The 20,879-nt window shown below is 41.6% G+C and overlaps 1 protein-coding gene across 2 annotated transcripts in view; it reads right to left on the bottom strand.

Moving 5' to 3' along the window:
• The window catches only part of osbpl5 (oxysterol binding protein-like 5), a 120,893-nt gene extending 101,706 nt beyond the window's left edge, over positions 1-19,187 (bottom strand). The window contains exons 1-2 of one of the 2 annotated variants that reach the window (XM_046357910.1): positions 18,851-19,187; positions 913-974 (exon numbers count right to left, since the gene is read on the bottom strand). The gene's annotated coding sequence lies outside the window, so the exon portion shown is untranslated. The remainder of the gene's footprint in view (positions 1-912; positions 975-18,850) is intronic. The other variant, XM_046357917.1, reaches the window with a different exon arrangement.
• Positions 19,188-20,879: the final 1,692 nt, after the last annotated feature.

Below are 20,879 nucleotides of genomic sequence, written 5' to 3' on the forward strand. Positions count from 1 at the left end.
TTCAGAGAGTGTTTGCTGTAGTTTGCGACTTGCTAAATATAATGTTGAACTTAAAAACAGAACAAATACGCATCTCAATACCAATAACGGCTGAATATTTCCACAGCGGTTTGTTCACATGCTCAACGTGGATCACGATGATACAACGAGGAAACGACCAGGAAAGCCCACAACCTAAACATCCACTGTGCTAATGAGAGAATACAAATACGTCTAAATCACCTTTTCATTATAGGGTTTTTCTTATGTATAAAAATGTAAACGTTTCCTGCAGGCAAAATGTGTTGCTGTGCTTTCTATCGCAGCCCGGGGTATCATTATAAACATCTGTCCCAGAACAACCTCCCAAACATCTACTCCCTTCAACCAACCCAAAAGTCTCACACCCTCGCCTAAGGCTCCTGGCTCATTCAGTCTTCAGCAGTTCCCTGCTTTATTTCAGACGACACAACTGACCTGTAGTCAGTTCACTCGTGTGGCAATGTCCACCTCAGGAGAGAATAACTAAGCCAAATCAATAGGTTAGGTGAAGGTTTACTGATTTAGGTTTAATGATTTACATTTTGGTACAAGTGACAATAGGTAAAACACTTTAGGCCTATGTGAAATGCGGCAAAAGACCATTAAAAACTTGCGGCATATAAAGATAATAAAATGCACTATGCACCTTTTGGGACATGCCCCATTTCCAATTTCTGCCTGCGCTCAAAACATGACTCACCCTCATAAAAAATACGTGCCATACTGAAACAAGAGTTTTGCTGCCATCAGCTTGGCCCAGAAACTAGCTCTGTGAAGCAACACCACACTCCCACTAGTTTATACCAGGTAAACAGGTGTGTGGCACAAACACTACATTCTCACTACTGCTAGCTAACACACAGACTGATTGTAGCAGTGAGCTCAGCTTACCTTTCACCTGAGCAGCACAGGATACCACATCCAGAAGCCTACGTAAGAACAGTCTGCTTTACCTTGGGAGAGAGAGAAGTTTAATTCTGAATCACATGCTCCTTATGAATCACAGTCAGAGGCTGCATATCCCTCCCACAGACACACACCCTCCATATCACAAAACCAACTCCTGAGCCCCACCCAGTTGTCCTGAAGGAGCAGAGACAGGAAGCATTTATGTCTCCCTGGGTAGATCAAGCTGCCCGTTTACCCTGTTAGTGATAAAAACCACAGTACAGATTCAACACGTCTGATTTGACTGGTCCAAATGCCTCAGCAGCCTTTTATTCTGAATGAAGAAAGCTTGAAATAGTCCACTGAAATAGGCTAGTCCATGTTTTGGCAGGAATACTTCGGGGTTACCCAGTCAATAATTGTTAAGTGTTGGTCCTATGTTTCATGAGCTGAAATAAAACAATTCCAGAAATGTTGCATACTGATCAATATTTCTGTCTATAATAAAGCATTGGGTATTGAGTAGAATGATACCCCATTTCATTGATTCCCAATCCTTAGGTAAATCTGTAGAATGCCATATGAATGTAGGCTGACTGGGGAGGTGAATTCACAGTCACAGTCCTGCGATAAGAGCTACAACGCTAATATTTGGGTAAACTCTTCACAGTTGTGTTCTGTGGGTGTCACTGAGTAGACTGGTAACCCATTTCATTGCTTCACATTCCAGCCTTGTTTAACATTATCTAATCTAAATATGGCATGATTCCACCAATTTTAACCTTCTGCATCACTTTCAACGAGGTACTTTTATTTTGAAGGAAAACTGCAAATTCCACTATTGTGCATAATCCTTGTTGTGGCTAGCTTCACAAAACATAACCCCGTCCGGTCGAGTCTCACTAGCCAGATGAAGCTAGCTGGCTGCTTATAACATTAGATTTGGGCAACAGGGTTAAGTAGCTGGCTAGCAATTTATTTTCATAAGCTGAAGTTCCATTTCAATATGCGAACAACAAGTGGCTCCTTAGCTAATACTTACTCACAGGATTCCTAAACCATTGCCAAGAATATTGAAAATGACTGCAGTTTCTACTGGTCATTGTTTTCAGGCTGGTTATATTGGTGCTAGCTAGGTACCAAGCTAATGCTAGCGACCCCAGAAGTTGCGTTTGAACAAATAATGCTTTATTACCAATGCAGTATTGTAAACACATTGTTCATGGTCGGTGTTTGCAGACTCTTCTACAGCTTTGACAGTGCTACTGATAGTAAGGGTGGCGCTTGGCTTGCACGTGCAAATTCAGTTCTATAATAGAACTGTGTTATTTGACGTGTCAAATTAAAAACTTATTTAATAGCGTTATTTGATGCATATCTTTTTTAACACGCAAAAGACCCAAACGGCGTTCCATAGTATGTCATGAAGCTAATAGCAGTGACGCTATTACTGTGTAACTCCGATAGGGCAACATGTGCACTGTTGACGAAAGCCAACGTCAAGGGCAATGAATTTCATTATCTTGGCGTTAATGGATTTCACCTTTGAGTTGTCTCGCCAAAATGTTCTTCCTCTTTCAAATGACTGCTCGATTTGTTGACTGCTCAATCCACACAGCAGACATCGTGGGCTACGTTAGGAATGCTGTGTTGCACATGTAGCGCAAAATTATATGTAGAATCATTACGTCATGCACCTACGTTATATAGGTATGTACGTAAGCTTTGACATCAGTGTTAAACTAGACATCGGCTGACACCAATGTTGCCATTTTTAGCTCATTTCGGCAGATTCCGATATGTTCACCGATATATTGTGCATCACTAAAAATCATACTAAAATATCCTTGACTAAACAAATAACTTGTGTTTTTACATGGATATATTTCCATTATTCTTTCATTCATGCATTTCATGCTTTAAAATTGTTTATGCAATATTTATCAAGCGTTGGTGGTTAAAGTGCATTCGGAAAGTATTCAGACCCCTTAAATTTTTCCACATTTTTACATTAATCTTTTTTTGAATAAGTCTGTAATCTGTCTTTCATCAACCTACACACAATACTCCATAATGACGAAGCAAAAACATTTTTTTTGGAGATTTAAGCAAATTTAAAAAAATAAGTAGTCAGACCCGTTACTCAGTACTTTGTTGAAGCACCTTTGGCAGCGATTACAGCCTAGAGTATTCTTCGGTTTGACGTTACAGGTTTAGCACACCTGTATTTGGAGAGTTTCTCCCATTCTTCTCTGCAGATCCTCTCAAGCTCCATCAGGATGGATGGGAACCGTAACTGTGGCTGGGCCACTCAAGTATATTCAGAGACTTGACCCGAAGTCATTACTGCATTGTCTTGGCTGTGTGCTTAGGGTCATTGTCCTGTTGGAAAGTGAATGGACCCCAGTCTGAGGTCCTGAGTGTTCTGGAGCAGGTTTTCATCAAGGATCTCTAAAAAAATTTGACGTGATCCTGACAAGTCTCCCAGTCCCTGCCCTGAAAAACATCCACACAGCATGATGCTGCCACCACCATGCTTCACCTTAGCGATAGTGCCATATTTCCTCCAGATGTGACACTTGGAATTCAGGGCAAAGAGTTCAATATTGGTTTAATCAGACCAGAGATGGTCTGAGAGTCCTTTAGATGCCTTTTGGCAAACCCAAAAGGGATGTAATGTGCCTTTTACTGAGTGGCTCCTGTCTGGCCACTCCACCATAAAGGCCTAATTGGTAGAGTGCTGCAGAGACAGTATTCCTTATGGAAGGTTCTCCCAACTCCACAGAGGAACTCTGGCGCTCTGTCAGAGTGACCATCGGGTTTTTGGTCACCTCCCTTACCAAGGCCCTTCTCCACCGATTGCTCAGTTCAGCCCAGAGGCCAGCTCTAGGGGGTTCCAAACTTAATCCATTTAAGAATGATGGAGGCCACTGTTCTTGTGGACCTTAAATATTGCAGACATGTTTTTGGTACCCTTCCCCAGATCTGCACCCCAACACAGAGCTCTGTGTCTCGGAGCTCTACGGATAATTCCTTTGACCTCATGGCTCGTTTTTTGCTCTGACATGCACTGTCAACTGTGGGACCTTATATAGACAGGTGTGTGCCTTTCCAAATCATGTCCAATCAATTGAATTTACCACAGGTGGACTCCAAGTTGTAGAAACATCTCCAGGATGATCAATGGAAAGAGGATTCACCTGAGCTCAATTTCGAGTCGCATAGCAGAGTCCCTGAATATTTATGTAAATAAGGTATTCATTTCATTTTTAATACATTTAAAAAAAATCTAAACCTATTTTTTCTTTGTCGTTATGGGGCATTGTCTGTAGTTTCAAGAGTGTTAATTTTATTTTTGTATTCTCTTATTAAGACAAGTCCTACGCTGTGTAATGGGCAGGTCTATCTCACTGTCTGGAGGGTCTGGCTGCTGTGATCGGATAGAGCATACAGCTGAATGAGCACAATCAGCCCAGCTGCTTCTCAAGTGTTAGCACTGGGCAAGTGGGCATGACTGTAATTCATACCCAACCTACCAGTAAGTCATGACAAACTCTTGTACAAAACTCAGTTTTGTACAATATTGACTTTATGAACAAAGTTATCAAATTCACACTGTAGTCAGAGTGACACTAGATTATATTTTTCGGTCTCTTATTGATGCCACAAAGGTCATTTTTAAAAACCAGTGAAGTTGGTTCTAAAAAGGGAGTTGACCTTTAATCAGTAGTTTTGAAAAGGCCTATAATTTTGAAAAGGATTATAAACAAACACTGACCTTGTGGTATTTCACTGATGAAGGACAAGTTATTTTAATTAAACTAATTTTGAGAGGGCCTGAAGCACTTCTGGCCACTCTACCATAAAGGCCTGATTGGTGAAGCCGCTCCTCAGTAAGAGGCACATGACAGTCAGCTTGGAGTTTGCCAAAACGCACCTAAAGACTCTCAGACCATGAAAAACAAGATTCTCTGGTCTGATGAAACCAAGATTGAACTCTTTGGCCTGAACGCCAAGCGTTACGTCTGGAGGAAACATGGCACCATCCCTACGGTGAAGCATGGTGGTGGCAGCATCATGCTGTGGGGATGTTTTTGCGGCAGGGACTGGGAGACTAGTCAGGATCGAGGGAAAGATGAGCAGTACAAAGTACAGAGATCCTTAATAGGGTCAGAGAGAAAAGTAGAGAGAAAAACATGGATTACAGGTATCATCCACACTGAGCTGAAGGCTAGAGCTGCCCCTTTCAAGGTGTGGGACCCTAACCCAGACGCTTGTAAGGAATCCCACTGTGGACTCCCTAGTGGCGCAGTGGTCTAAGGCACTGCATAGCAGTGCTAGCTGTGCCACTAAAGATTATGGGTTTGAGTCCGGGCTCGGTCGCAGCCGGCCGCGACCGGGAGACCCATGGGGCGGCGTACAATTGGCTCAGCGTCATCTGGGTTAGGGGAGGGTTTGGCCGGCAGGGATGTTCTTGCCCCATCGCGAACTAGCGACTCCTGTGGCGGGCCGGGCGCAGTGCACGCTGACACTGTCGCCAGGTGTACGGTGTTTCCTCCGACACGTTGGTGCGGCTGGCTTCCGGGTTAGGCAGGCGTCGTGTCAAGAAGCAGTGTGGCTTGGTTGGGTTTCTGATTTTTTATTTTTTTATTTTTTAACATTTATTTAACTAGGCAAGTCAGTTGAGAACAAATTCTTAATTTCAATGATGCATAGGAACAGTGGGTTAACTGCCTGTTCAGGGGCAGAACGACAGATTTATACCTTGTCAGCTCGGGGATTCGAACTTGCAACCTTTCGGTTACTAGTCCAAAGCTCTAACCACTAGGCTACCCTGCCGCCCCGATGCACGTCCCTCGACCTTCGCCACTCCTGAGTCCGTACGGGAGTTGCAGCGATGAGACAAGACTAACTACCAATTGGATACCATGAAATTGGGGAGAGAAAGGGCTAAAAAAATATATATACACACACAAATAGAAATCCCACTGACGTCGAATGAGCCATCAAACAGGCAAAGTGTCAATACAGGACGAGGTTTGAATCCCACTACGCCTGCTTGGATGCTCATCAAATGTGGCAGGGCTTGTAAACTATTTAAGTGCAGAGATTACATGTATTTTTCCCCCCCAGCCCGTTTCTAGACAGGTGCATGATAAATGGTCCATTCTAAATCAAAACAAATTTCACACATATTATTTAGTATATGTAAAGACAATATTAACTCAAGAATAGTCTGACGGGTGAAAATATTAGCCCCATCACTTGTAAATGATACATTATCACTTGTGAATGATGCCCAGCATGAGGCAAGAAACAATGCCTTTCTCAAATCAGTCGCATACCTCACTAAAAAGTGGCCAAATAACTTCTTAAAATGAAACACATTAATCTGCTTTACAAGGGGTGTAAAGCCTAACTGGCATGCATACGCAGCGCGTGAGTTTCAAGTTTGGGCCACTAGGCAAAATATGTGCTTAGATTTAAACTAAAAAAAAATCTGCTCAAATTCACTTTATGTACATAATTCAAAATGCTGTATAATTTAAGAACATCTAAATGCATATTTCCATGAAACTGATTGAGATCAAATGGCTGGCATGCAGATGCTGCATGGACGTTTCACAATTGACAGCAAGTCATTTGAAGGGAGGGTGACCAAACATTTGTACGTTACAGATAAACACATGCACAGAAAGTGATTTGGATATTCAGCTCTGAGGAAAAGGGATCGGGGGGGGGTTACCTTGGGATCCGCAGCCTCTGTCCTTTATTTAAGTAAGGAAAGGGAACATATGTGAGCGAGCAAACACACTGTTTGACTGAGTTCCTAATATACCTCCTCTCACCTTACATGCAGAAGTTATGAAGAGGTCGCTGCTAGGTAACCACACAGACTGCTCCAGTGAGCGCTTAAGGCAAGTCCTGAACTTGCGCTCATTGGCTTTGTGGCCACCAGTCTATGACTATCTTAGCTCTCTATATGAGAGATGAATGAAGAGAGTATGTGACAGGCACTAATACCCAGATCCCTCTTCTAACCCATATATTAGCGGTTGCGGCTCGCTCATCTCCTATACTTCAGCCCTCAACTTTATTGAGAGTTCCAATGCGGTTCCTGAGTCGTTTTGGCAAGGCCTCCTTCACATTTGTCTTTGACCCCCCTTAACATAAACCCAATCACAAAATCACAGTTTGCTGCATAATGTCACAGCCAGGTTTGCAAAATCCTTTGAAAACATAGAGGGAGGCTTCCCAATCAGGCCGGCTTACTTGTGCTACAGGCATACAGATTTCCCTAAGGTCATAAAATCAAGGATTCCTGATTCATTGGGAAAAAGCACAGCTTAAGTGTGGAGAAAACAGAGTAGAGAAAAAGATGGAGCAAGGAGCTCTAATTCAACTAAAAGCGTACAAGTTTTAATGCAATTCCAAACACTGCTTTAACTGAAGCCCAAGTACGCAGCTGTGATGCAGTGCAGCTCTATTCTGCACAGGGAAAAAGTAGGCCACAGCATCTACCAGCGCTGAGCTGGAGTTGAGCCACAAATACACATCAAGAATAGGAAATGGGCTTCAAATTCAATGATACATCTCCTTTGCGTAGGCTACAACAAGGTGTCTGAAAAAGGCATTTGAAATGTTTACTAAACTACTGAGCAATTAAAACCAAGAGAAAAAAAAAATTCCTCACAATAGCCACAGACTGGGTTAAAAGTGAATCACACTAATAACTGATTAGCCAAGTGCAACGAACAAGCTGAACATAGTTTGATAAGAAATTACCCCACTTTATTACGACCAGCTGTAATAATTGTATTAGGCCTAGATAAATTGGAATACATTTGTAACAGTAGGCCTACACATGTTTTACATTCACAAAATGTAGGTAAATTGACAGAGGAGAATTAGCGTGGTAAACTAGTAAATAGCCTATTTTATTTTAGTTGTATGGAATGCATTGTTTCCAATAGGACTTTTTGGTAGAACTACTGAGGTTACTTTTGGTGAATACATTTTTTTTAAAGGACATCCTACTCCAAAATACACTATTAGTAAAAAGATTTTGAATAAATACTCATTCAAGGGTTTTTTTTATTTTTACTATTTTCTACATTGTAGAATAATAGTGAAGACACCAAAACTATGAAATAACACATATGGAATCATGTAGTAACCAAAACGATGTTACACAAATCAAAATAGATTTTAGATTCTTCAAAGTAGCCACCCTTTGCCTTGATGACAGCATTGCACACTAGACACTCTCTCAACCACCTTCACCTGGAATACTTTTCCAACAGTCTTGAAGGAGTTCACACATATGCTGAGCACTTGCTGGGGGCTTTTCCTCCACTCTGTGGTCCAACTCATCCCAAACCATCTCAAATGGGTTGAAGTCGGGTGATTATGGAGGCCAGGTCATCTGATGCAGCACTCAATCACTCTCGATCTTGGTCAAATAGCCCTTAAAAAGCTTGGAGGTTAAAAAACAACTGGTAGTCCCACTAAACACAAACCAGATGCGATGGTGTATCGCTGCAGACTTCTGTGGTAGCCTTGCTGGTTAAGTGTGCCTTGAATTCTAAATGAAACACAGACAGTGTCACCAGCAAAGCACCCCCACACAATCAAACCTCCTCCTCCATGCTTCACAGTGGGAAATACACGTGCCGAGATCATCTGTTCACCCACACCGCGTCTCAAAGACATCTCCAATTTGGACTCCAGACCAAAGGACAGATTTCCACAGCTCTAACATCCATTGCTCGTGTTTCTTGGCCTAAGCAAGTCTCTAAATCTTATTGGTGTCCTTTAGTAGTGGTTTCTTTGCAGCAATTTGACAATGAAGGCCTGATTCACGCAGTCTCCTCTGAACAGTTGATGTTGTGTCTGTTACTTGAACACTGTGAAACATTTATTTGGGCTGCAATTTCTGAGGCTGGAAACTCTAATGAACTTACCCTCTGCAACAGAGGTAACTCTGGGTCTTCCTTTCCTGTGACTGTCCTCATGAGAGCAAGTTTCATCCTAGTGCTTGATGGTTTTTGCGGCTGCACTTGAAGAAACTTTCAAACTTCTTGAAATGTTCCGGACCTTCAAGTAGTGATAGACTGTAATTTCTCTTTACTTATTTGAGGTGTTCTTGCCATACTATGGACTTGGTATTTTACCAAATAGGGCTATTTTCCGTATACCACCCCTACCCTTGTCACAACACAACTGATTGGCTCAAATGAATTAAGGAGGAAAGAAATTCCACAAATTAACAAGGCACACCTGTTAATTGAAATGCAATCTTAAATGTACAATATATTTTGATTTAACACTATTTAAGATTCTTCAAAGTAGCTACCTTTTGCCTTGACATCTTTGCACACTCTTGGCATTCTCTCAACCAACATCTCCTGCTTTTCCAACAGTCTTGAAGGACTTCCCGCATATGCTGAGCACTTGCTGGCTGCTTAACCAACTTTTGACTGGTACTGTCATTTAGCAGATGCTCTTATCCAGAGTGACTTATAGGAGCAATACGGGTTAAGTGCCTTGCTCAAGGGTACAGACTGATTTTTCACAGAGCAGAGGGATTGTACGGGGATTCGAACCAGCAACCTCTTGGTTACTGGCCCAATGCACTTAACCACTAGGCTACCTGTATCGCTTCAAATTAAAAAATGATTACATTCACAGGTTCTGTATTTCATTGATTCATTTTGGAAGTACCCCAAATTCACTGTTCAATGATTGAACCATTTAATTTCGCCATATGCTGCCATGCATTTGAAATGAGAGCTTGTCTTGGCGGCAGACTCAAGCTTGGTTAGCAACAGTTGCCATCCTCCAGAAAACTGTAGTTGGTTAGTCAGCAAGTCAATCAAATGCCCACAATTCTAGGGAGGGACATGACAATTGACATCAACTGTGCGCGTGATCCTTTGCCCATACCGATGATTTGAGCCTGCATTTATGGTTTAAGAGATCACCTTGTGGTATTACAGTGGACATGGGTTCAATTGGTCCATCATGGTGAACTGTGTCTGCAGTTCAGATCAATAATATAGAAGATCGATGACATAACATGTTAATATGTTCACATCCTCCAGCTGTATATAAATGGCTGTAGTCAGGTGATTGAGGCCTTCCCAGTGGACCAGTCACATGCTGAAACCAGAGGTCTCCCAAATACGTGCCAAAGTGCAAGCAGGTGTCACAAGTTCCCCTTTAGGTAATCTGACCCACCACTGACTGGCACTTTCCGCTGTTCCTGTTCTGTGTGACACCTCTGATATCCACACACCCTCTCTACATAAGGTTGCACGTTAGACCGAAACGTCAGTACTTTTTCGATACTACAACATGAAACACGTTTCAGTACTAGAATTGTTACTTTTAGTTTGTCTATCAAATGTGTCTCACGTCTGGAAATGAACTAAATGCATTGAACTTAAAACTTGGGACAAATTAATAGTCCATCATATGACATGAACAGAATGCATCGGTGATTCCCTGCAACTTCCGGAAGGCATGGGAATAACCCTGTCTGTGTGTAGTGTGTGTATGTTCACCCTTAGCGCTGCTAATTATAACCGTATTCGGATGAACGGAAAGGCTTTCCCAAAAGCTCTCAATTAATAAGTTAACTACAAAGTCCATCACATCTACAGTTGAAGTCAGAAGTTTACATACACCTTAGTCAAATATATTTAAACTCAGTTTCACAGTTCCCTTCCCACAATAAATTGAGTGAATTTTGCCAATTCCTCCTGACAGAGCTGGTGTAACTGAGTCAGGTTTTGTAGGCCTCCTTGCTCGCACATGCTTTTTCAGTTCTGACCACAAATTTTCTATGGGATTGAGGTCAGGGCTTTGTGACGGCCACTCCAATACCTTGACTTTGTTGTGCTTAAGCCATTTTGCCACAACTTTGGAAGTATGCATGGGGTCATTGTGAATTTGGAAGACACATTTGCGACCAAGCTTTAACTTCCTGACTGATGTCTTGAGATGCTGCTTCCATATATCCACATCATTTTCTTTCCTCATGATGCCATCTATTTTGTGAAGTGCACCAGTCCCTCCTGCGGCAAAGCACCCCCATAACATTATGCTGCCAGCCCCGTGCTTCACGGTTGGGATTGTGTTCTTCGGCTTGCAAGCATCCCCCTTTTACCTCCAAACATAACGATGCTGCTCTGTACCATCACTCATTCATATATCCTTATGTACATGTTCCTTATCCCCTTACACTGTGTATAAGACAGTAGTTTTGGAATTGTTAGTTAGATTACTTGTTGGTTATCACTGCATTGTCGGAACTAGAAGCACAAGCATTTCGCTACACTCGCATTAACATCTGCTAACCATGTGTATGTGACAAATAAAATTTGATTTGATTTGATTTGGTCATTATGGCCAAACAGTTCTATTTTTGTTTCATCAGACCAGTGGATATTTCTCCAAAAAGTATGATCTTTGTCCCCATGTGCAGTTGCAAACCGTAGTCTGGCTTTTCTATGGCGGTTTTGGAGCAGTGGTTTCTTCCCTGCTGAGCGGCCTTTCAGGTTATGTCAATATAAGACTCATTTTACTGTGGATATATTTACTTTTGTACCCGTTTCCTCCAGCATCTTCACAAGGTCCTTTGCTGTTGATCTGGGATTGATTTGCACTTTTCGCACCAGAGTATGTTAATCTATAGCAGACAGAACACTTCTCCTTCCTGAGCGGTATGACGGCTGCATGGTCCCATATACTTGAGTGCTATTGTTTGTATAGATGAACATGGTACCTTCAGGCGTTTGGAAATTGCTCCCAAGGATGAACCCGACTTGTGGAGGTCTACAATGTTTTTTTTCTGGGGTCTTGGCTGATTTCTTTTGATTTTCCCATGATGTCAAGCAGAGGCACTGGGTTTGAAGGAAGCCCTTGAAATACATCCACCGGTACATCTCCAATTGACTCAAATTGTGTCAATTAGCCTACCAGAAGCTTCTAAAGCCATGACATAATTTTCTGGAATGTTCCAAGCTGTTTAAAGCTGTTCAACTTTGTATGTAAACTTCTGACCCACTGGAATTGTGATACAGTGAATTAAGTGAAATAATCTGTCTGTAAACAATTGTTGACTTGTAGATGTCCTAACAGACTTGCCAAGACTATAGTTTGTTAACACGAAATTTGTAGTGGTTGAAAAATGAGTTTTAATAACTCCAACCTGAGTGTATGTAAACCTCCGACTTATAATAATAATAATATATGCCATTTAGCAGACGCTTTTATCCAAAGCGACTTACAGTCATGTGTGCATACATTCTACGTATGGGTGGTCCCGGGAATCGAACCCACTACCCTGGCGTTACAAGCGCCATGCTCTACCAACTGAGCTACAGAAGGACCACTTCAACTGTACGCTACAGAAACACTGCTAACCAAAACAGTGCATGTGCGTGCACTTGAATTAAACAGCCACACTTAAATCTAAATGTCTTTGATTTTCTCTCACACCTCCCAAAGTGGTACCCTGATGTGATTTAACCTCTTGAACCTCTGGGGGCAGTATTTCATTTTTGGATGAAAAACATTCCCGTTTTAAACAAGATATTTTGTCATGAAAAGATGCTCGACTATGCATATAATTGAGAGCATTGGAAAGAATACACTGATGTTTCCAAAACTGCAAAGATATTATCTGTGAGTGCCACAGAACTAATGCTACAGGCGAAAACCAAGATGAATTTTCATACAGGAAGTGAGCCAAAGTTGAGGCACTGTGTTCCAATGTCTCCTTATATGGCTGTGAATGCGCAAGGAGAGAGCCTACACTTTCTGTCGTTTCCCCAAGGTGTTTGCAGCATTGTGACGTATCTGTAGGCATATCATTGGAAAATTGACCATAAGAGACTACATTTACCAGGTGTCCGCTCGGTGTCCTCCGTCGAAACTATTGCGTAATCTCCAGGTGCGTGCATGTTTCCATTTTGAAGAGAGGAGAAACCAAACCGCCACAAGTGACTTATCATCGAATAGATATGTGAAAAACACCTTGAGGATTGATTCTAAACAATGTTTGCCACGTTTCTGTCAATATTATAGAGTTCATTTGGAAAAAAGTTTGCGTTTTAATGACTGAATTTTCGGGGGGTTTTCTCAGCCAAACGTGATTAACAAAACGGAGCGATTTCTCCTACACAAATAATATTTTTGGAAAAACTGAACATTTGCTATCTAACTGAGTGTCTCCTCATTGAAAACATGAAAAGTTCTTCAAAGGTAAATTATTTTATTTGAATGCTTTTCTTGTTTTTGTGAAAATGTTGCCTGCTGAATGCTAGGCTTAATGCTATGCTAGCTATCAATACTCTTACACAAATGCTTGTGTAGCTATGGTTGAAAAGCATTTTTTGGAAATCTGAGATGACAGTGTTGTTAACAAAAGGCTAAGCTTGTGAGCCAATATATTTATTTAATTTCATTTGCGATTTTCATGAATAGTTAACGGTGCGTTATGGTAATGAGCTTGAGGCTATAATTACGCTCCAGGATACAGGATTGCTCGTCGCAACAGGTTAAGCATTGCTGTGGATATAGAATGTTTTTCTATTTTTAAAAAAAATTGCGATAATTGATTAAAAACAACATCCCAGTCTGTCTCGTCGCTTTCTTTTTCTGCCCTGTTATTGTTTTGTTATCAAGTGTCGCTACACTAAACCTGGTATCGATGTCCAAATGCTGGTATTGTGAGACAACACTACTCCCTACTACTCAGAAAATTATACAAATAGGCTAACTTTAGATTGCTCAATGTGGAAAAACAGTGGACAAACCATGACAGAATTGGCCGAAAACCTTGACTCGTTCATAATCACTTTCATAATATTCCGACACTTCTCACCCATGCTCAAAATCTGTAAATGGTGAAAGTGTGTCAAATGATGACAACCACCCATTTCTCTCCAGATATATCCGCTCAAACACAAACTGGCTAAACAGCGAAAACAAGAGATTAGTACAGCATACAACATGGTGCCAAGAGAGAGAACAGGGAACGGCATGGTCTGGGGAAATGACATGGTCACTAAAGGGACAAGTCTACATGCACTGGATGAGGTGCTCGAATAGAGACAAATATTTCAGCATTTCAGCTAAACATTCTCACATGATTTAAATTAAATAAATATTCATTAACCTATTGTAAAAAATAAAACCTGTCTATCTTTGTAAAGTTGAAAGCCATTGAGGGTTAGCTGAAATGCCAAGCTTGAGGGTTGAGTGAAAACGTCGGGAGATATCGATTTCAGAAACACCACCGTGAGAAAGCTATTCTCCTCCACCCCTTTCCTCTCCTCGTATAAAAGCACCACAATTACAAGTCATAATACCCATAAAACCTTGCAGTCAAACAGGGAAATGGTTCCAATCATTTTACACCATTCATTTTTCACGTTAGGGGATTTTAGAAACACCTGTTTCGTGTACACTCACCCTTGCATGCCATTTTGATAACCGTGTAACTGTCTAGGACAAGGTCAATGATCAATATATTCGCCTGTATTTACCCATAAAATACTGATGAATCGAGGCAAAGGTAAGCATCTCTGGATTAACTAATGTTAGCAAAATGTAGTAATTAACAAATTGGCTACATTTATTTAAATGGACAATTCTGTGAACCGTCTTGGGCAAGTTTTAAGTTTGACACTACCTGTTAGCAATGGTGCCAGCTAGAGATGACGTGCAGGTGCTTGCAGGGATTTGTAGTTTTGCATGATGTCTACTTTGATGCCAAGTAGCATTTTCAAATCAGAGTAAATAGAGCCAAATATATTGCTAAAAGTCACCTTGTCCAAGGGAGTTCCAGTGCATCCGGAAAGTATTCAGACCCATTCACATTTCCCACATTGTTACGTTAAAGCCTTATTCTAAATTTGACTAAAAAATTATTTTTCCTCCATTGATAACCCTTTAGTTGTTTCTACAACTTGATTGGAGTCCACATGCGGTAAATTCAATTGATTGGACATGATTTGGAAAGGCACAAACCTATCTATATAAGGCCCCACAGTTGAGAGTGCATGTCAGAGCAAAAAACAAGCCATTAGGTCAAAGGAATTATCCATAGAGCCCCGAGACAGGATTGTGTCGAGGTATAGACTTGGGAAAGGGTACCAAAAAAATGTCTGCAGCATTGAAGGTCTTCAAGAACACAGTGGCCTCCATCATTCTTCTTTGTCTTCATCACATTGAGGGAGAGGTTGTTGTCCTGGCACCACACAACATCTCTGACCTCCTCTGTATAGGCCGTCTCATCATTGTCGGTGTTCAGGTCTACTACTGTTGTGTCATCGGCAAACTAGATGGTGTTGGAGTCGTGCCTGGCCATGCAGTCAAGATGAACATGGAGTACAGGAGGGGACTGAGCACACACCCCTGAAGGGCCCCCGTGTTAAGGATCAGCATGGATAATGTGTTGTTACCTACCAACTGTTACCTTACCAACTGGGGGCACTATGGTGTTGAATGCTGAGGTGTAGTCAATGAATAGCATTCCCACATAGGTGTTCCTTTTGTCCAGGTGGGAAAGGGCAGTGTGGGTTTCTGGGATAATGGTGTTGATGTGGTTGAAGATACTTGCCAGAACATGCTCTAAGTATGTGTCTCGGAAATCAGTCTTGTGAATATTGACCTATTTAAAAAAAGGTCTTACACATACAGGCTACGGAGGAGGGATCATATAGTCGTCTGGAACAGCAGGTGTCCGCACACATGGTTCAGTGTTGCTTGCCTTGAGGCAAGCAAAGAAAGCATTGACCTTGTCTGGTAGGCATGCGCCTCTGGGCAGATCTCAGATAGGTTTACCTTTGTAATCATGAAAGTTTGCAAGCCCTGCTACATCCGATGAGCATCAGAGCCGTTGTAGTAGGACTCGATCTTAGTTCTGTATTGGCGCTTTGCCCGTTTGATGGTTCATCAGAGGTCATAAGCTTCCGCTCCTTGAATGTGGCAGCTCTAGCCTTTTGCTCAGTGAGGATGTTGCCTGTAATTCATGGCTTCTGGTTGGGATATGTACATACGGTCACTGCGTCATCGATGCACTTATTAATGAAGCCGGTGACTGATGTGGTAAATTCCTCAATGTCATAGGATGAATCCCAGAACATATTCCATTCTGTGATAGCAAAACAGTCATGCAGCTTAGCATCTGCTTCATAGGACCATTTCTGTTTTGAGCATGTCACTGGTACTTCCTGTTTGAGATTTTACTTGTAAGCAAATCAGGAGGATATAGTTATGGTAAGATTTGCGAGAGAGAGCTTTGTATGCGTTCCACAGGAGAACCAACGAGAGCATAATGTCGGGCTGCATCACAGCCTGGTACGGCAACTACACCCACACGGCCGCAAGGCTCTTCAAAGGGAGATGCATGCAGCCAAACACCCCATTGGGTGAACACTGCCTGCCTTACAGGACATCTACAGCACCAAGTGTCGCAGGAAGCACAAGAAGATCATCAGGGACCCCATGCCACCCAAGCCCTGTTCTCCCTGCTTCAATCACTCACACTCGGGCAGTACATGAGCATCATGGCAAAAACTGAAACCTGCCAGCAGCTTCTACCCACAGACCATCAGGCTGCTGAATAGCCAACACTAATCAACTCAAAAGTGTATTTGTCACAATACAACAGGTATTCACCTTACAGTGAAACGCTAACAAACAAGCCCTGAACACATTTTTCTGAACTACATTGTTGGTTAAGAAAGAATTTACTAAAATGAACTGCAGTAAAAATAACTAATAATAAAGAGCAACAATAAAATAACAGTAGCGAGGCTATATACATGGGGTACCGGTATAGAGTCAATATGCAGAGGCACCGGTTAGTCAAGGTAATATGTAGATGTAGGTAGAGGTAAAGTGACTATGCATAGACAATAAACAGAGGCAGGAAGCTTGGCCCCAGTGATGTACTGGGAAGTATACCCCAATCTAAGGTCCTGATCACTCTGGAGCAGGTTTTCATCAAGGATCTCTCGACTTTGCTCTATTCATCTTTCCTTCGATCTTGACTAGTCTCCCAGTCCCCAACTCTGAAAAACATCCCCACGGCAGGACGCTGCCACCACGTTTCACAATAGGGATGGTGCCAGGTTTCCTTCAGATGTGATGCTAGGCATTCAGGCCAAAGTGTTCAAACCCAGTTTCATCAGAACAGAGAATCTTGTTTCTCATAGACAGGCTTTAGGTGCCTTTTGGCAAACTCCAAGCGGGCTGTCATGTGCCTTTTACTGAGGAGTGACTTTTACTTCCATCGGGCCACTCTACCATAAAGGTCTAATTGGCGGAGTGCTGCAGAGATGGTTGTCCTTCTGGAAGGTTCTCTCATCTCCACAAAGGAACTCTATAGCTCTGTCAGAGTAACCATCGGGTTCTTGGTCACCTCCCTAAGGCCCGGGGGACAGCTCTAGGAAGAGACTTGGTGGTTGCAAACTTCTTTAATTTAAGAACAATGGAGGCCACTGTGTTCTTGGGAGACCTTCAATGCTGGAGGACTGTTTTGGTAGACTTCCCAAGAGCTGTGCCTCGACACAATCCTGTCACGGAGCTCTATGGACAATTCCTTTGACCTCATGGCTTGTTTTTTTTTGCTCTGACATGCACTGTCAACTGTGGGACCTTATATAGACAGGCCTTTCCACATTATGTCTAATCAATTTAATTTACCACAGGTGGACTCCAATCAAGGATGATCAATGGAGACAGGATGCACCTGAGATCAATTTCAAGTCCCATAGCAAAAGGTCTGAATACTTATATAAATAAGGTATGTTTTTTATTTGTAATAAATGTGCAAAAATGTCCACTAATCTGTTTTCACTTTGTCATTATTGGGTATTGTGTGTAAATTGATGAGGAATGTATTTTTTATATCCGTTTTAGAATAAGGGTAACAAAATGTGATAAAAAGTCAAGGGGTCTGAATAGTTCCATAGGGTTGAATTCTACAGTACTTAAATAAGGTTAAGGACAAAATTACATGTATTTGTTGTAGTGGGGACAGTAACATTAGTTCTCTCAAAATAAATTACACAACCCCTGTAGCCAGCTAGCATTTATTTTGACTTGAATCCCCATGTAGCTAATTTAGTTATCTAGCCAATATCTTCAATATACATTTAGCTGCAAACATAACGGAAACGCCTGATGAAATAAAGGGGACAAAGTATATTGAAAGCAGGTGCTTCCTCACAGGTGTGGCTCCTACGTTTATTAAGCAATTAACCATTCCATCATGCTTGGGGTCATGTATAAAAATGCTGGGCATGCCATATTTTGGCTACCATAGTTCTGCCCCCGTCCACAGGTCACTGACTGGTTCGATGAGCATATGAACGACGTAAACCATGTGCCATGGTCGTCTCGGTCACCTGATCTCAACCCAACTGAACACGTGTGAAGATTCTGGAACAAGAGCTGAGACAGCGTTTTCTAACACTATCACAACAACAACAAATCACCAATTAGGGAATGTATCGGATCCCTCCAATGGAGATTCAGACACTTGTACAATCTAGTCCAAGGTGCCCTGAAGCTGTGGTGGCCCAATACCCTATTAAGACACTTTATGTTGGTGTTTCCTTTATTTTGGCAGCTACCTGTAAATCTGGCGTTACCCAGGTTAGCTAGCTACGTTAGCGTAGCTAAAATGTTAGCTAGTTTAACGTTAACTAGCTAACGTTACATGTTTTAACTATTTCAGCACCCTTTGAAGTGCCGTGGACCTTTAAAGATATACAGCTACTCCCTTATAAATGTGGCGTAACCTTAGCTTGATAAGCTAGCAAATGTAACCGCTAGCTACTGGGAGAAGAACGACATGTGCTGCAAATGTTGATTTTTCTGAAATGAACAGCTACAAACATCGTAAACAAACGAGCCATACCTGTTACGCCACCGATCACGCAATTCGATTTCTCACACTTGGCATTCAAAGTCGGATACCGGTACACCAGCACGACTTCTCATCGCATTTTCCCGTATGTTGATATGACTGCAATGGCAGAGAGATGGTTCATGGGTTAGTTCAGTTCACTTCAACGTTTGCTTCGTTACGTGCCGGTTTGTACTAAACGACAAGTTTCCCAAAAAGGTGCGCACCGTTCTTCAACAATCTTTGAGGTAACGTTACTTAGCTCCGTTTTGGTGGCTGTTGCCCGATCAACATTATGGGTGTGACCGGTTCAGTTCGATTTCATTGTTGCTACGTTGTGGAACGATGTGCCGAACTACACGTTTCGCCAAAACGTTCTTATTGTATGTTCTTGAACATACTGTTATTTTTATTATTTACTTAACGAAGCCAGTCAGTTAAGAACAGTACCGTTTCCGTTGAGTTAAAAGTTGCACTGTTTTGTCGTCCTGAACGCAACCCTGTTCAGTTCAACGTTTGCTACGTTGCGTGACGGCTTGTATTGAATGATACGCCCCCTTTATGGAGGACTAAACCTGACATTATTTTAAATAAATACACACAAGTTGATGAATTAATAAATACATCCCATGCATAATTAAATAAATGAGCATGGAAATACAAAATACTGACTAAAATTGATAAATGTTCTCTACATATCTGGATGTATTTCGTTATCTACAGTACCAGTCAAAAGTTTGGACACCTACTCATTCAAGGGTTTTTCTTAGTAGAATAATAGTGAATGCATCAAAATGATTAAATATCACATGGAATCATGTAGTAACCAAAAATGTGTGACACAAATCAAAATATATTTTTGATTCTTCAAAGTAGCCACCCTTCGACTTGATTATATCTTTGCACACGCTTGGCATTCTCTCAGCCAGCTTCATGAGGTAGTCACCTGGAATGCATTTCAATTAACGGGTGTGCCGCCTTAAAAGTTTATTTGTGGAATTTCTTTCCTTCTTCATTAAGGATCCGCCCCTTTTTTCAATTTTCGCCGAAAATGACATACCCAAATCTAACTGCCTGTAGCTCAGGACCTGAAGCAAAGAATTACATATTCTTCATACCATTTGAAAGGAACAACTTTGAAGTTTGTGGAAAAGTGAAATTAATTTCGAAGAATACAACACATTAGATATGGTAAAAGATAACGTACCATCATCTTTGAAATGCAAGAGAAAGGCCACAATGTATTATTCCAGCCCAGGTGCAATTTAGATTTGCCACTAGATGGCAGCAGTGTATGTGCAAAGTTTTAGACTGATCCAATGAACTATTGCAATTCTGTTAAATAAAAGACTGCCCAAATTGGTTGCCTAATTGGTTTATTAATACATTTTCAAGTTCTTAACTGTGCACGCACCTCAAACAATAGCATGGTCTTCTTACACTTTAATAGCTACTGGAAATTGGACAGTGCAGTTAAGTTAACAATAATTTAAGATTTCTGCCAACAACAGATATGTCTATGTCCTGGGAAATGTTATTGTACTTACAACCTCATGCTAATCACATTTGCCTATGTTAGCACAACCGTCTTGTGGGTTGACCGACAGATCCTGAAGAGGTTCGTTTGAGCCAATCAGTTGTGTTGTGACAAGTAGGGGTGGTATGCAGAAGATAGCCCTATTTGATAAAAGACCAAGCCAATATTATGGCAAGAACAGCTCAAATAAGCAAAGAAAAACAACAGTCCATCATTACTTTAAGATATGAAGGTCAGTCAATGCGAAACCTTTCAAGAACTTTGAACGTTTCTTCAAGTGCAGTGTTCAAAAACATCAAGGGCTATGATGAAACTGTCTCTCATGAGGACCGCCACAGGTACGGACGACCCAGAGTTACTTCTGCTGCAGAGGATAAGTTCATTAGAGTTACCAGCCTCAGAAATTGCAGCCCAAATAAATGCTTCACGGAGTTCAAGGAACAGACACATCAATGTCAACTGTTCAGAGGAGACTGCAGGAATCAGGCTTTCATTGTCGAATTG

The sequence above is a fragment of the Oncorhynchus gorbuscha genome, linkage group LG01 (genome assembly GCF_021184085.1).
Source record: "Oncorhynchus gorbuscha isolate QuinsamMale2020 ecotype Even-year linkage group LG01, OgorEven_v1.0, whole genome shotgun sequence".
NCBI lineage: Eukaryota > Metazoa > Chordata > Actinopteri > Salmoniformes > Salmonidae > Oncorhynchus > Oncorhynchus gorbuscha.